At 34.5% G+C, this 15,910-nt stretch overlaps 1 protein-coding gene across 3 annotated transcripts in view; it reads left to right on the top strand.

Annotated features, from left to right (window-relative positions):
* Positions 1 to 488: 488 nt before the first annotated feature.
* Positions 489 to 15,910, top strand: part of LOC105429683 (uncharacterized) — a 225,220-nt gene continuing 209,798 nt past the window's right edge. The window contains exon 1 of one of the 3 annotated variants that reach the window (XM_089071876.1): positions 489 to 893. The gene's annotated coding sequence lies outside the window, so the exon portion shown is untranslated. The remainder of the gene's footprint in view (positions 894 to 15,910) is intronic. The other 2 variants (XM_089071874.1, XM_089071875.1) reach the window with 2 other exon arrangements.

Raw genomic sequence — 15,910 nt, 5'->3', positions numbered from 1 at the left:
GTTCTCCGTATCAATCCCAATCACATATATTATTTAATGTTCTAAGAATACCGTTGCTTTCAAGGAAGTATGCAATTTACAATATATGCAATCATATATTTATTTATAAGTTACTATATGTTTTTTATACCAATCGATTTATCTCATTATTCTATAAATAAAAATATTAAGATATGATTAGTCAAAAACTAATAGTTTATGAGATATTTTAAATTTCATATCAAAATATGCTATAATGAAATATAAAATATCTCGTTAAATTATTGATTATTTAATCACATTACGCGTACATAAAAATATTAAATAATTGAAAGTATTAAATAGAATTATCAAATAATTAATAATTTACAAAATATATTTTATAGTTTAATCTAGTTAATTTTAATAAAACATGAAATTTTTTTTATAATTATATCTTAATACTTTTATGCATAGAATAATGCGGTAAATCAATTAAAGAAAATACATAGTTATTTTTAAAGAGTGTGTTATTGCATATTGCATGAAGTATTCGCACGAATGACTTAGATTACGTTTGAAAACACATCCAAGTGCCTTCGTGTATGATGTCCCTCAGGTGATATTTTCAAACGTAGCTGTAACGAATGCCTAGACGTGCCAATAACAAGGCGAAGCTGCGAAGCAATGGGGGGGAGGAGGGGAGGGGCATATTTAGGCACATCGTCGGCAGGATCATAGTCGCTGCGGACAATACGCAATAATAATGCACATCATCAGAGAGAACGCCGAGTCATCGATCTAGGATCGATCCGGAAATTACTTGCTTTGTTTCCTCATCCGTGTGATTCGCGGACATTAACGGTGATAACAATTTGCAAGATTCTACACCAAGCTGCAAGATAAAAGAAAAGAGCGATTCCGAAGAATTAACGGTAAGGTTGTCTCTTTGTATCATATAAAGCTATTGTGTCATAAAATGACTTCCTCCCAGAAAGTTAACCTCATGGAGATTGGGACCGAAAAGATGTTAGCGAGTATTTCGCTGCATTTGTGATATGAAGTCACGCGTTCATCTCTTATGAATGCTTAAATGTATCATGAATTGTATCATTTGCCGCCTATTTTGTAACTCTTAAGGACAATATCGTTATTGTAACGTTGTCGTTGCGCAGGTATAATAAAAAAGCGCAATAACAACGTAACAATAACGATATTATCATTAGAGTTAACAGAATAAATTCTCTGGAAGCGATCGGATGTTGTCGACATTTGTTAAGCGCATATATTGTGCATTAAAGTATACTAGTTTATTATACTATTATACTAGTTTGAAAGCGTCTTCGGTGCTCTTTCTGTATAATTATGTTGTGAATATGATTTTATCGAGCTTCCCGCATTCACATCAAGAGATTATAATCTCATATAATTCCGTAGTGATCATTTATAATCCTTTTTTATTTCAAATAACATCTTAAGATTTATATATGATGTAATTGATTTATGATATATTAAGATTATGTTAAATATAAAAATCGATTGAATACCGGCCTAAGATTTATCAATAATAAGTGATTTAAGCTTTAAGTCGTAAGAAATTGATCAATTATATTTAAATGTGAAAAGAATAATCAACTATGATTAATCAATTTTTTATAGTTTAAAGCTTAAATCATCTATTGATCATTAGATCGAATCTAAAGCTATAGTATCTGTTGGTTTTTGTGTTAATGAGAATTGATTATATAAATTTACATTTTCTGATAATATGATGTACAGAAAAATATCGAAAAATAATATTTTTATATTTATTTTTCCTATTATTTTTACATTTATTAAATTTTTCTATATCATTACGAACGAGAATGTTATGACCAAATATAGCTTAATAAAGTTTAGTTCCTTTATTGTCAAAGAATTTAATATCTTTTTTATTTTGTTTTTTAAGAGAATTAATTAAAGATAAATAAGAATTAAACAAGTTTGTAAAAAATATAAATATCAATGCTTATTTTGAAAAATATTATGAGAGTAAAGCGCATATAAGAAAAATAAAATGGACTTTCAAAAAAAATTTTAATTTAAAATTAAAAACGTTAATTTAAAATTAATATTTGACTTGCATTTTTCGATTTCGTTTTGCAATAAAAAAAAAATCTATTGTTGATACCTCTTGATTGTAATTGCCCGGGAAAAAAAGTTTATATTTAGTTATATATAATAATATATTAGATATAATTATATATAATTATATATAATAAGATCTATTAATATTACAAATTATATGCAATGTATCAAAATATTTATAACTCCGTATTAAATTATATAAAATTATATTAAAATTTTTTTCGGGTAAAAAGTTTATATCTAATTATATGCAATTATATCAAAATATTTATAATTCCACATAAAATTATATTGAAATTTTTTTCAGGTAAAAACTTTATATCTGATTATATGTAATTATATCAAAATATTAATAATTTTATGTATAATTATGTAAAATTATATTAAAATTTTTTTCGAAGAAAAAGTTTATATCTAATTAGAAATGATTATATCAAAATGCTTACAACTTCAAATTAAATTATACAAAACTATATTTCTTTTTCAAATAGAAAGATATACATTAAATTATATAAAAATTTATACATAGTATATTATGATCCATCAAACTAAATGCATCAAACTATAAATAATAACATCTAAACGAGAAACATTTCCGAGATATTACGAGTTTAGTTGATATGATTATACGTATATACATATATACAAATATACACAATTTACAAACACATAATTTCAATCAAATATAAAGGATAAAGTATCCTTAAGGAAAATTTCAAGTTTAATTACACTGGTTTACTTCATTTATTTTATGAAAAACTTAATATTTTATATATGAGATTATTCATATAAATACAAGTGTTATAAATAAATATACTTATAAAAATATATTAGTTTTTTATATTTATCACAAAAATGGACTCATTAAAAACTTGATCTAATTGTATTTAAAAATTGTATAATTATATTTAATTATATATATATATATATATATATATATATATATATATATACCCAAGTAGCAAGATGACGTTTGTAGCAAGATGATTGTCATTATGACGATGATTTAAGGTCATTTCTCATTATTCGACGTTAGTGTATTAAATAATGACGTAAAATAAACATGTAACATTTGTCACGAAATATTATCATCATTTAATCGTCATTTTTAAGTCATTTTTAATGAATAAATAATGAAATAATATTATTATCTTTCTTAATTAATTATAATATAACTATTTAATATAATTATAATACAATTAAATAAGAAAAACATTTCCTATATTTAATACAGTTATTAACAAATTTATTAACAGGTAAATAAAATATATTTTATTGATATAATTACATATAATCAGATATAAAGTTTTTACCCTTTATAAAAAAATTTCAATATAATTTTATATGGAATTATAAATATTTTGATATAATTATATATAATTAGATATAAACTTTTTTTTCCGGGTACTTTTCCGTTTATCTTTAAGATAATTCTTAACTCCAAATTCATTTGAAATTCTTGAAATTTTAGTAAGAAAAAATTATTCCTTTTATTCCTTTTATATTTTAATTGAATAGCCAGTAAAAATTTTTTTTCACACAATGACATAAATATATATGTAAATCTATACAAATATATAAATATATATAATTATATATGAAATATATCCATATTTGACACACACACACATACACACACACACACACACACACACACACAGAATTTGATTTTCTTCAATAAATGATTTAAAAACATGTAATAGTCCGGGCAGGATCGCACACACAAATATACACACAATATTTTAATTAGTATTTCAAAAATCAATTTCCCCAAAATTTCCTGCCCGAAATTTATGTAAAACGCGAGAACACACACAACACACACATACCCACACACTACTCATACTTCGCACATGCACTCACGACAATCATTTAGAATAATATCCATAATAATTTCGTAACTTTAAATTTTACCTTTTTGTTTCTCAATTTAAAATAAAATTTTTTAAATGTTTTTAAATTTTATTAATTTCACGACTAGAATAGTATTTGTAATGATTTGTAACTTTAAGTTTTATTTCTTTTGTCTAACAATTCAGAACAATAATTATGATGACTTTGAGTTTTAAATTTTATTTTTTTTTCTTGTAACTTATTCACTAATATTTAAAATTAAATATTCTATTTGTTTGAATTAATTTTATTTATTTGCAAATCTTCCATTCATGTTTCATGTGAGTAATGTTTATAAATTTACGTATATATTTTATTTATTTATTTATATGTTTATCGTATCGTATTAAATACGTGAGATATTTCTCTTATTCGATAAAATATGTTTTTTGTGTTTGATATAATCATTTAGAAAAACAATGGAAAGATTTTAGAGAAAGACACCTTAGAGAAATAGAGAGAAATTATACATTTATAATACATTTTCTTATTAGGCATGCGCAAAAATCCAAGCCTAATATTCCATAGAATGGATTTTTCTCTTTTTCACTCTAAACCAGAGTGATATAGAGCTTATAGATACTGTGAGGCCGCACTACGTAAATCATTTGAAATAATTAAGTGAAAAATTCACTCTTAGCTTATGAGTGTCCATATTCACTCAAATTAGAATGACAATCCTCTTTTTTGGATTATTGTTATCTCTCTAAAATATTAGTGGCAAAATTACTCGAAGAGATTTAGAGAGTACGAAAAGTATTGACAAGAGGAAGAATACGAGACAGAATTTGGAATTATCTAATAAATCGGTTCATTATTGATATAATAGTGTTGTACTCCGTATACAATGATAACAATGGGTTACAATGATAATATTAGAGATAGTCGGATTCGTTAAGCCTAAGGAGTTAGGACTCCGAGCAGGATCAAAAGAATGTAAGGACCTTCTTGAATTCACTAATACACTTTCTTTATTTTAATTGGTTTATTTAATAAATGCACAAATTCTTGAGATTAGTATTTCTTATTTTATTACCTTACACACGGTTAAACGTCGGCGGCTCGGCGCGTATCGTGTTACTCTGGCGGCCGACGACCGAGTATGTCATCTGAGACACTTTCTTTATTTTAATTGGTTTATTTAATAAATGCACAAATTCTTGAGATTAGTATTTCTTATTTTATTACCTTACACACGGTTAAACGTCGGCGGCTCGGCGCGTATCGTGTTACTCTGGCGGCCGACGACCGAGTATGTCATCTGAGACACTGATAGTACGGCTCGCGTGAACTTCGCCGCGCTTTTGTAATATCTTGCGCGATGTTTATAATAATGATTCCGAACGACACGTTATTCTTGACTCTGGCGATTCCGCTTTGTGTAACTGGTTATATAGTCTGATCGATGCTCGATCAGCATTCCGATCGGTTGCGTGATATTGATTGATCAATATTACGCTCGATTTGATCATCAAATTTAGGAATTTGCTGATAGGCTTTTCGCAATGTTCTCGCGTAATGCATTTCTGCGGTCTTTCGAAAAACTGGTCGCAATTTCGGCGGTCACACATTTGTGTCGTCTTTCGAAAGACTTTTCGAGATTCATGCGGCTAAATTTTGTTGTCATGCGGACTACTTTTATTATTGGTTGTAGATCTGGCTACAATAATAGTTATACAATTTTCATCAATCATTGATATATCGATTTATCAAGTAATTCCGGTTTTTATCTCGCATTCTTCCTCTTGTCAGAACACTTCTGAATAGTTTCATCTTAATTGCGTTGTTGTATATTATAATAATATAAAATATGGGAATACCAGATGTCTGCCAATATTTGTATAAGTTACATCATATTGAAATTGATCATGTCATTTATTCCAATCAATAAATATATAGTCGCTTCTCGATAAATGTTACAATCATTAATGTAAATAATTATGTTTGGAATTGTCATTTAGAACTTTTAGAGGTTATATTGATGACAGATTGAGGTTACGGAACATGTTTTAGAAAAGAGGTCTTTAAGGGTGCGTTCGAGGAGTTCGCTATTAGCGCTAGCTATTTAACACTACTGTTCGGAGAGCTAACTGGTAGCGCTACCAAACACTGTCGTGACGTCATATCGCATAGCGTTTTTACGTCATATTAGAAAGTTTTTGCAATACCGTTTTTCCGGTGAATGCTAAAATCATGTTGTGGAGGGCAAAAATGAAACTGCGCATGCACATCATTCACCGTAACGCTATTCAGATAACGTGTGATGTTATTTCTGAGCAAATTTACGATTGCGTCGACGTTATGACCACGGCAACGAAATCTGAGCGACTGCGGTTCATGAGTGAAGATAACTTCGTACTTTTAAGAGAGATTATATCTCAAAATGCATATGAAGAAAAAGAAAAATAGAAAACGGCAGAACGCATAAAAGCAGCGACTGAAAAAAAATTTAGTTTGCATGCTGAAAAAAATCGAAAACAGTAAAAAAAATCAAAAATAGCAATGTCTAATAAATCCTCCATCTATATTATACCGTTTCACTATACGTCATCGTAGCGTCCATTGCACAAAAATTCTTTTTGGTTAAAGTACGTAAAAACGGAATACAGTATTAAGTCCCGTGACTTTAGCATTTACCGTATCTGAAAGACGGTATTGCAAAAACTTTCTAATTTCGCACTATCAACGCTATCGCTTTCGAGATAGTGCATGGATAGCGTTTGCAAGTTCCACTGTAAGACACGCGATGTTTATGAGTTCAAAAAAAGATAATTTTTATTTTACTTATGTCTTACAATAATTTTACAATAGTTCTTAGAGTATAATATTGAATATGCTATCTTAGAGAACTGTGAGCCGCACTGACAGCATAATGACTGCCTATTCCGAGCTTTTCGTATTGTCTTATATAGCGCTTGAAAACAATAGAAAGTACAAAGTCGAAATAGAAGGTCTAAAGGTTTAGGGATAACAGATAAAAGTTTTAGGTGTCCAGACTTTACATTAGATTTAAGAATTTAGGGAGATAAGAGATAAAAGTCTTAGGTGTCCAGACTTTACATTAAGTTTAGAAATTTAGGGAGATAAGAGATAAAAATCTTAGGTGTCCAAACCTTACACCACAAACAGTAGTTAACCTCTTAGCTACTGAATGTCACTGTAGTGGTTTTCGCGTATGTCATCTTTTTGAATGGTATGTCACTATAGTAGCTCTCGCATATGTTATCTTTTTTATATTTTTTTCAAATCTTTTACATGAAATCTTTACATGAAAATGTATAAATAATTATAACTTATTCATATATAACTCTATTCTGATGTAATTTCATAGTGGAAAACGTCCACAATTAAATATAAATCGCAGTACTACGTTATTTACGCGTTGTCCGCGTAACCGTGCCGTATAGAAATACAGTGCCGCGGAAAGTCCGTAACTAAGAGATTAACAATGAATTATCTGTTATCCTGAATTGTCTGTCAATCCGAAGATTTTGAAATTTTTGCTAAATTTCAATAAAAAATTTAAAATTAAAATTTAATTTTGTAAACGAATTTTTAAAACAATGTATCAGAACAGTATTGAAACGTTTGCGAAGCGGTGATCACGCGATGATCACGCGATCATCCCGCAATAATTACGAGAGAAGTCCGCGCAAAAGGACCAGCATCTGCGAAGCCCAGCGTGGGTACGACACTCAACCACCGGAGAATAAAGTCTGTTCAGTTTTTTATAAAAAAGGAGATGTTAAGTCGATTATTCGCATTATTCTCGAAGTTTGTTGTCGCTTTTCTGCGATGCTGATTGGTTCTTTTGCTGCGCTAATTTCGTGAGTTACTGTCAATTTACAAATGACAATTTATAAAAGGCGAGTGAGGTTAGTAGCGAATGAAATTTTGAATCGGTTTTGAACAAGGACAAAGATAAGATGAGCAAGGATGAATGAGTTTCTATTTTTTATCACGTTCCACACAGCACATATGCATTCTGAGAATATTATCGAAGTATATTCTAGGAACATTCAAAATACATACTACGATATACTAAGTATATATTCGGAATGCTACTATGTCCAAGTTTTCTTCTTTTTCAGTACATATTAAGAATATCTTTTAATATATAATAAGTGTATCCATAGAATGTCTTGAGTATGTCATTAGTGTGTATATATATATATATATATATATATATATATATATATATGAGGGTAGTCTGAAAAGTTTTGAGCCTTAACATAAAGATGACGTTACTCGTCAAAACCATTCTAGTACTACAATAGTATATGCTTTGAAAGATTTTTGTGAAAATTTCAGCCATTTTGGACGCTCAGTTGTTGTTTGACAGTCGTTTGTATCAGTCGATGTCAGTGTTTTTGTAAAAATGGAAAAAATTGAATATCGTGCCGTGATTAAATTCTTACATTTGAAAGGCAATACGCCTGCGCAAATTAAAATCGAGTTGGACGCTGTTTACGGGAACTCTGCCCCATTTGCCACCGTAAAAAGATGGGCAGCTAAATTTAAATGTGATCGTACCAGCTTGGCTGATGATGAGTGTTCCGGACGGCCAAAAATTGCGACCGCTGATAACATCGAAAATATTCACCAAATGGTACTGGACGACCATCGAATCAAGGTTAGAGAGATAGCAGAGGCTATGGGCATATCGAAAGAACTCGTTTGTCATATATTGACTGAAGAATTGGATATGCGCAAGCTATCCGTGCGTTGGGTGCCACGCTTGCTCACTTTGGATCAAAAACGAATTCGAATGAACATTTCCAAGGCCCTGTTGGAGCGGTTCAAGCGAAACGAGTCAGATTTTTTGCGTCGATTCATAACTGTAGATGAAACTTGGATCCACCACTACACTCCAGAAACAAAAGAACAATCAAAACAGTGAACTGCAAAGGGTGAACCTGCTCCAAAAAAGGTGAAGACGGTTCCATCAGTTGGAAAGGTAATGGCGACTGTTTTTTAGGATAGTCACGGAATTATGTGCATCGACTATCTTGAAAAAGATAAAACAATAACGGGAGTGTTACGCATCATTACTTAATAAGCTGAAATTGCAAAAAGATGGCCGCATTTGAAGAAGAAGAAACTACTGTTCCATCAAGACAACGCACCTGCTCACACTTCGGCGGTCGCCATGGTCAAAATTCACGAACTGCACTTCGAATTGGTTGAACACCCACCGTATTTACCAGATCTGGCCCCCAGCGACTTTTTCCTGTTTCCTAAGCTTAAAGTTTTGCTTGGAGGACAGAGATTTTCATCGAACGAGGAGGTCATTGCATACGTAAACGCCTATTTTGCGGAGCAAGACGCCAACTATTATTTGGAGGGGTTAAAGAGGTTAAAGTATCGATGGGAAAAGTGTATCAACTTAAAAGGAGATTATGTTGAAAAATAAAACTATATTTGACCGAAAAATGGTCATATCCGTCGTTATAACTCTTGAGACTACAGAGTTCGATCAAATCGACCTCTCAGATCGTCGATATTCGTCACGTTGTAACGTAATCGTGGAAATTTTCGCCTCGAGGGGTGATGCAGTGTGTAGGCGTCTTGCGATTCGAGCCAGCGAGCTACTTCTTTATGTGAGATATTCGGTTTAACTGCACGCGTTAAGTTCCGTTGCCGAATACCCCGCATAATGTGCAGGATCGTAATACAAATTTTCAAGTTCGGTCATTTCAATTCACTCCAATCGAGTAAGCGTCTCTTTCTCGCCGTAGAGAATCTTTCATGAAGGTTATAGAGATATCGGTTTTACGAAAACGCGGTGAATAAAACAATGCACAATTCGTTCGCTCTTCCTCGCTCTTGCGTTTTTTTCCCTTTCTCATGCGTCGTACCCTCCTCGTCCCCGTCGTCGTCGTCGTCGTCGTCGTTGTTGAAAATTTTTTTGGTATTTTCGAGGTGGAACTCGCTCGTGGTGATAATATCTTGACAAATGTAGTTGTTAACAATTCCTTATTTCCTACGAGTACAGCCGGGATGTTCATCGTACGCAGTAATCGTACAAACTGACCTCTTCCTATTGCTTTCATGGTTTTTCTTTCGCGCATCGCATCGTTTATCAGTTCCGTGATATTCGAGTCTTTTATAACGTTACCCTCGATAGTCACGATTCCTTCTTCATTCCAAGTAATTTTCGCGGGTACTGCTTTATCAATCAAATGTTTCAAAAGTAAACGTGCCTTGGCACGAAAACTTTTCGGCACATTTCCTAATATTTTTTCGACGCTTTGCCGTTCGCGTCTACGTAAAGACTCGGCCCGTAGTGTATTACTTACTCTTCGAGATGAGAAGATTTGCTCGGTGATTCGCGCGCCGGTTCCGCTACGTCTCCTTCCCGCGCATTTGAATTGTTCTCATCGGCGGTGTTACGTGTCGAATCTTCCTTTTGCGTTTTATCAAAATGAAGATATCGCCAAAATACTTCCTTATACAATTTCTCGCTTACATCGCGCGGAGTGAGTGAATTAAGAATCCTGCTCATATCTGAATCGAGTCGTGATAAAGGCGTACCGGGTGTTTGTACGGAATTTAAATTTTCTCCCTGTATCATCTTCGAATTCTATCGTACGACGTTTTCCGTCGTGCCTATTAACGAATGTTGTTGTTAGAGCCGATGCTGCATTCTTTCAACATTATCCGTGGAAATCAAGACTATCTTCTTTGCCTTTTCCATAACTCGTCTTTTTTTCTCTCGAACTACCCTCCGATAATTTTTGAAAATAGGAAGGATAGTATAGGCCCGATAAGATACGGTAAAAATCCGCCTCGCTATAGTAATAGCTTTTTCTTACTTTTCCAATTATAACGTTTTCTCGCTAAGTGACGCAAAGTTGTTTTATATCTGCTTAAACGATTTTTTTCACTGCGTTCGAGCGGAACGTTACCCTTAAGAGTATTGAAAACGCACTCACAAACGCACTACAGCGAATGAATTTTTCGTCTGCCCGGCGTAAGAAAGAAGCGCGCTGATTTTTGTTCAAATAACACAGCGCTTCGAGAAGACAGATATTTTTCTTACCGATCGAACATTCCGCGATTTTTCTCGCATTAATCGATGACATTCTCTTTTTCATCGCGAGGAACTTGGGCGACTGCCGCGAGAGAATGCGTAGACGATACTTTTATACGAAACTTCCGGAAAAGGATTTGCGCGCTACATAAACATAATTCGCTGTATCATCGGGAAATATGCTCGTGCGAAAACGGTACTCGACCGGAGTCGATTGTTTTAGATCAAGCAATAAATATCCGTGAAATTGGGACGTAGTGTCGTGGTACGCTTCCTCGAGAAACTTTGGATCATTCGGATAGACTTGACGAGCGAGATGACGAATTTGCGCGTGATCCCGGGGATTTTTGAAAACCACAAAATAATTCGCGTTTAGAGATATGTCGCGTTGTCCACGCCCCTGATGAAAGAGATTTTGTGTGAAGAGAATTACGCTGAGATTTTTATGATGACTTCCCTTGATAAACCCTTGAAAAATCTTTTTTAAAACTTGTTCTATATATATATATATATATGTGTGTGTGTGTGTGTGTGTGTGTGTGTGTGTGTGTGTGTGTGTGTGTGTGTGTGTATATATGTATATATATATATATATATATATATATATATATTCTTACTTTTTCTATAAAAGGTATCGTTTTTATAAAAAATACAGCGAGGGAAGGAAATTAAAGAGATCAAATTTTTCTGTGCATGTAAATACTTAATTTTTTTAAAATGGCGGAAGGTAGGCGGAAAGGAGTTATGGGAAAAAACATATTTTAAGAAATATAATTTTATAGATTTTTTTAAAATAAATCGAAAATCAATTTTATAAAAATAAAACTTCTTAATTTTAAAATTACAATATTTACTTAAGATATAAATTAATATTAGCACATGTACACATTTACATTATTTTTACATCTCGTTCTCTGAAAAATATATTTTATAAAAATTTCTTACAATCTTTGACTAGGGGCGGAAAATTCGATTATTTAAGAAAGATTAGGACGAGAAAATTTATTCCGGTGCACAACCGTACGGAACGGAATAACGGTTATTAATAAATCTACGTTTCAGCACTACCGGTACGCATATCTTTGTTTCATCTCGCGTAACAACGTCATGAAACGCTCGAATTGCACTGAAATATAGATTTATCGATGGACCGGCTTCGATGCACTGAAATATAGATTTATCGATAGTCTTGTCTTGTTCTTTCCTTTTCTATTAACATATTCTTAATATTGCTAAAATTTATTAACCTGCTATTCGATGAATTTAAAGTAATACCCTTAATTTTACATGTTTCGTGTGTGCACCTTGATGGAGTACAAACAATGTACGCGTAGAATTTCGGACCACCGGAAACGAACGATTCGATGTAGCTACCGCGGCCGTAGCTCTCGAGCTCGTCTGTCATATCGCCCAGGAAATTCCCCATACGCGGTTCATACTCATTTGGATCGCCGATACTAACATATATATATATATATATATATATATATATATATATATATATATATATATACACACAAATCCGTGTCGTAATATAAAACCCGTTTATCCAATAATTCTAAGTAACTGTACAATTTTAATCGTGCTTGCGCCGTTGTGTATGCCGCGATTACAACGTTCGTAAGCGGAGAATGCACGACCGCTTCTTTTTGGAGTCGCCACGAAACATATATTATCTTGTCGTTTACGGATAATATACTGGTTATCTCAGGACTCGTAAGCAAAGTCATAAATTGGTGGTGAGATTTTATAATTTCAGTATTCGGCAAATTGGACCGAATTTTCCCCAAAAATGAATTTAAACAAAGCTTAGCGATCGAACATAAACCGGGATGTGTGCAATGTTTCGCCTGTCGAGTATGATACCCTCGGTATGATTTCCTCATATTCCCGAAGGTAACGCTTCTTAGCATCATTGTCAGCGTCTTCCCTGCATTCACTCGGCCAGCCGCTCACTTCTTGTTTTAATTGCAAAAAGGTATTAATATATTCGGCAAACAGTCCGTCTTGACGTATCGCTATCGTATCGCGCGACTTTATATTCCCAAATCTCGCTCACATACGTCACGAGACCCTTCTCGACGACTTTGCATAATTCACAAGATACCCAGGTACCCTCGAATTCTCGATCCGCCGGGCTCTCGAGTACAAGTGAGTACACTCAACTTGTGAGAATGTTTCGCAGCAACTCCGACATAACGCAAACAATAATTTACCTTGTACGCGATACGGTAGTACCGGATGAAAGAGATCACGTGATAGGAGTACTTTACATCGCACGAGACCTTCGACCGAGTTGAAATTATAATTTGGTGATACCCCGATTAACGAAGAACACTCTTGCCCTACGTAAATTTTAGGATGCCCGATCGGGAAAACGCCGATTTTCAATACGAAAGAAATACAGAGAACATACGTCGACGTAACGTATTTTTTTCGTACCTGAAACTTCGTATCGCGTGACGATATTTCCCGTGCGTCCACCATAAAACGCTTTGCGAGGAGTGTTCTTTATCAACGGATGATCCTTAAGAAAATTCTGCATTTCTCTATTATTTAAAATTTCTTGAAGGAGCACTCCCATTTCTCCATCACATGGTAACCGCGTTTACGAAGGCGCCATGACATCGCGAGCATCCGTTCGTAGCGCGCGTCGATCGTATCCCCGCGATTCGCAGACGAAAGCGTACTATCGCGATTTACTTTAAAACACGAAGGATACTCATGCCAGAAACAACCGTGAAATTGTAGCACCCATCGTCGTGACTCATTTTCCGTAACCGTTTCGTAATATCCATCAATGGGCGTACCATCGATTTTATATTCGTGACCTCGCCCCACATGGATAATGGGATGTCCGAGTTCGCGTTCCATCCATACCAACCACTGCAAAGTTTTGTGCGATTGCCTGTCAACGTTTCTGTAACCGCCCGACGGAATGACTCCTATTTCCTCCTTACGCAAAAAATTTTTACGAAAAACTCTCATGCATGTGGAAGCGATAGTCGTACATTCCTCAAACGGACACACGTTTCCACGTTCTAAAAATATTTTTCTAAAACTCATGCACGCTCGTCGAAGGATATCTACGTCGTTTCGACAATATCTGATAATTTCGCGTTGAAAGTAAAAAATATAATTTTCACGAACCATTTCCGCGTGCCATGCGTGGAACTTTTCGCGTTCTTTCGGCGACATGTGATCAGGAGAATAATATCTAGCATCAGGAATTAATCCTATATATGATTGGTTATCGATAGTATTAAATAAGTGCGAGAAACAGCCTTTATTCGACGTATTGCTTAAACCGAAGGCCTTAGGTAAATCGGATAAACGCATCAGCATATAATTAATGCTATCGATAAACTTCGTATGTCTGACCGTCATTACGACGATTTTTTGTTCCGTTCAAAATAACACGCGGTTCATGGGTGCTCTTCGGATTTTCTACTAAATATTTTAAGATAAATTGCGCGTCGAATGCTTTCGCATTATGCGCGATACAAATAATTTGTTTGAAACATTTTGTCGTTCGCGTTGCGAAATCGACAAATTGTTTTACGGTGTCGAGACGGAATACGAACTCACGCATTCCGCACCATCGGCATCGCACCGTCATGTCGTCTTCGTTTGCACATGCTACGCAAATTTGTTGCGCTACACAAAGAGTCGGTACATGGATTCTCACGTTTTCGGTAACTACGAGCGTCTCGTCTTGCCGCGAATCGTCTTGCCTTTCAAAATCGTAAAATATAAACGCGACACGATCGTTTGTTTGTTCGTTCATCGCAACGTTATCATTTTCATTTTCACACACCTTTTTTTCTGCTCGCATTATCAGGGTACTTGTACCCTCGCCGGAATCACTTTACGAGCAAGAGGTCATATGAAACATAGATGATTCGACGGCTGCAACGAACGACATGTTTTACAAAAGACCGTGTCGCATTTATGTATCGTGTTTGCACGTATAAATTGCCCGCAATCGCTACAAATTTTAACGGAATTACATATGCTCACGCGAGATTTCCCGTTATATGATTTTTCCGTTCAATGACGCTCGAAAGAATTACCGAAAAACGTACGGTTACACGCTTCGCACCTAATTATTTCTCTATCATGATTTACGCACGGGGGTGAGGCACGACAATGAGGGATTTTTTTGCGCAACGATGTCCCCTATTGTTTCGAAAGCTCTTGTTGCACGTTTCGCAGTAATCGCCACGCGACCGGCAGCTCTTAAATTTAATATAGGGTTATAATGACGCGAATCCTCGTAATACATTATATTTAATGTATACGAAAGTTCGCGTCCGAGGGAGGCGAGTAATGCGCGACCGTATCTCGGTTTTTCACCTCGGCCAAAACTACTAAAATTATAAATTATTATAATTTTATTTAGCGATATTTTTCGCGGCGAGAAACCGTTGAAAACGCTCGATTTCATTATATCCGCAACCTTCCTGAGGGATCACGATACCCACGCTCCTCGTTAACTCAATCGCCAACTCATGCTGTGAAGAAGTCGCGTATCTTACGGATTCCCACCGCTCATGCAACTCTCTCGTGCGCAGAGTTCGCAGTAAGTCCTCGCCGCTACGAGGGAGCGAGGAAGGCACAGATTGTCGGAATTTTTTATTTGTAAAATCGAGCATTTCGCGACGCTTTCTCGCGTTAATTTATTTGATCTCCCTCGCCCCAAAGGTACCGTTACGTTAAAAACGCGTATGGTGAAATCCATCGCGATATCGAAACCCCCGGCGCTTTGCGCTACCGAACTCACGAGTTTCCATATGTCCTCGTAAGTCAAGTCTCGCGTCGGACGAAACGAAAGATCTGCCGGACCATGCGATAAATTTGTCGAATCGAAGGATAACCTCACGTAATCGCCCGGTCCGC

Source organism: Pogonomyrmex barbatus, unplaced genomic scaffold (genome assembly GCF_055798465.1).
Source record: "Pogonomyrmex barbatus isolate J1 unplaced genomic scaffold, ASM5579846v1 scaffold12, whole genome shotgun sequence".
Taxonomy (NCBI): Eukaryota; Metazoa; Arthropoda; class Insecta; order Hymenoptera; family Formicidae; genus Pogonomyrmex; species Pogonomyrmex barbatus.
Note: the sequence above shows the minus strand (reverse complement) of the source record. Positions and strands in the feature narration are given on the sequence as shown.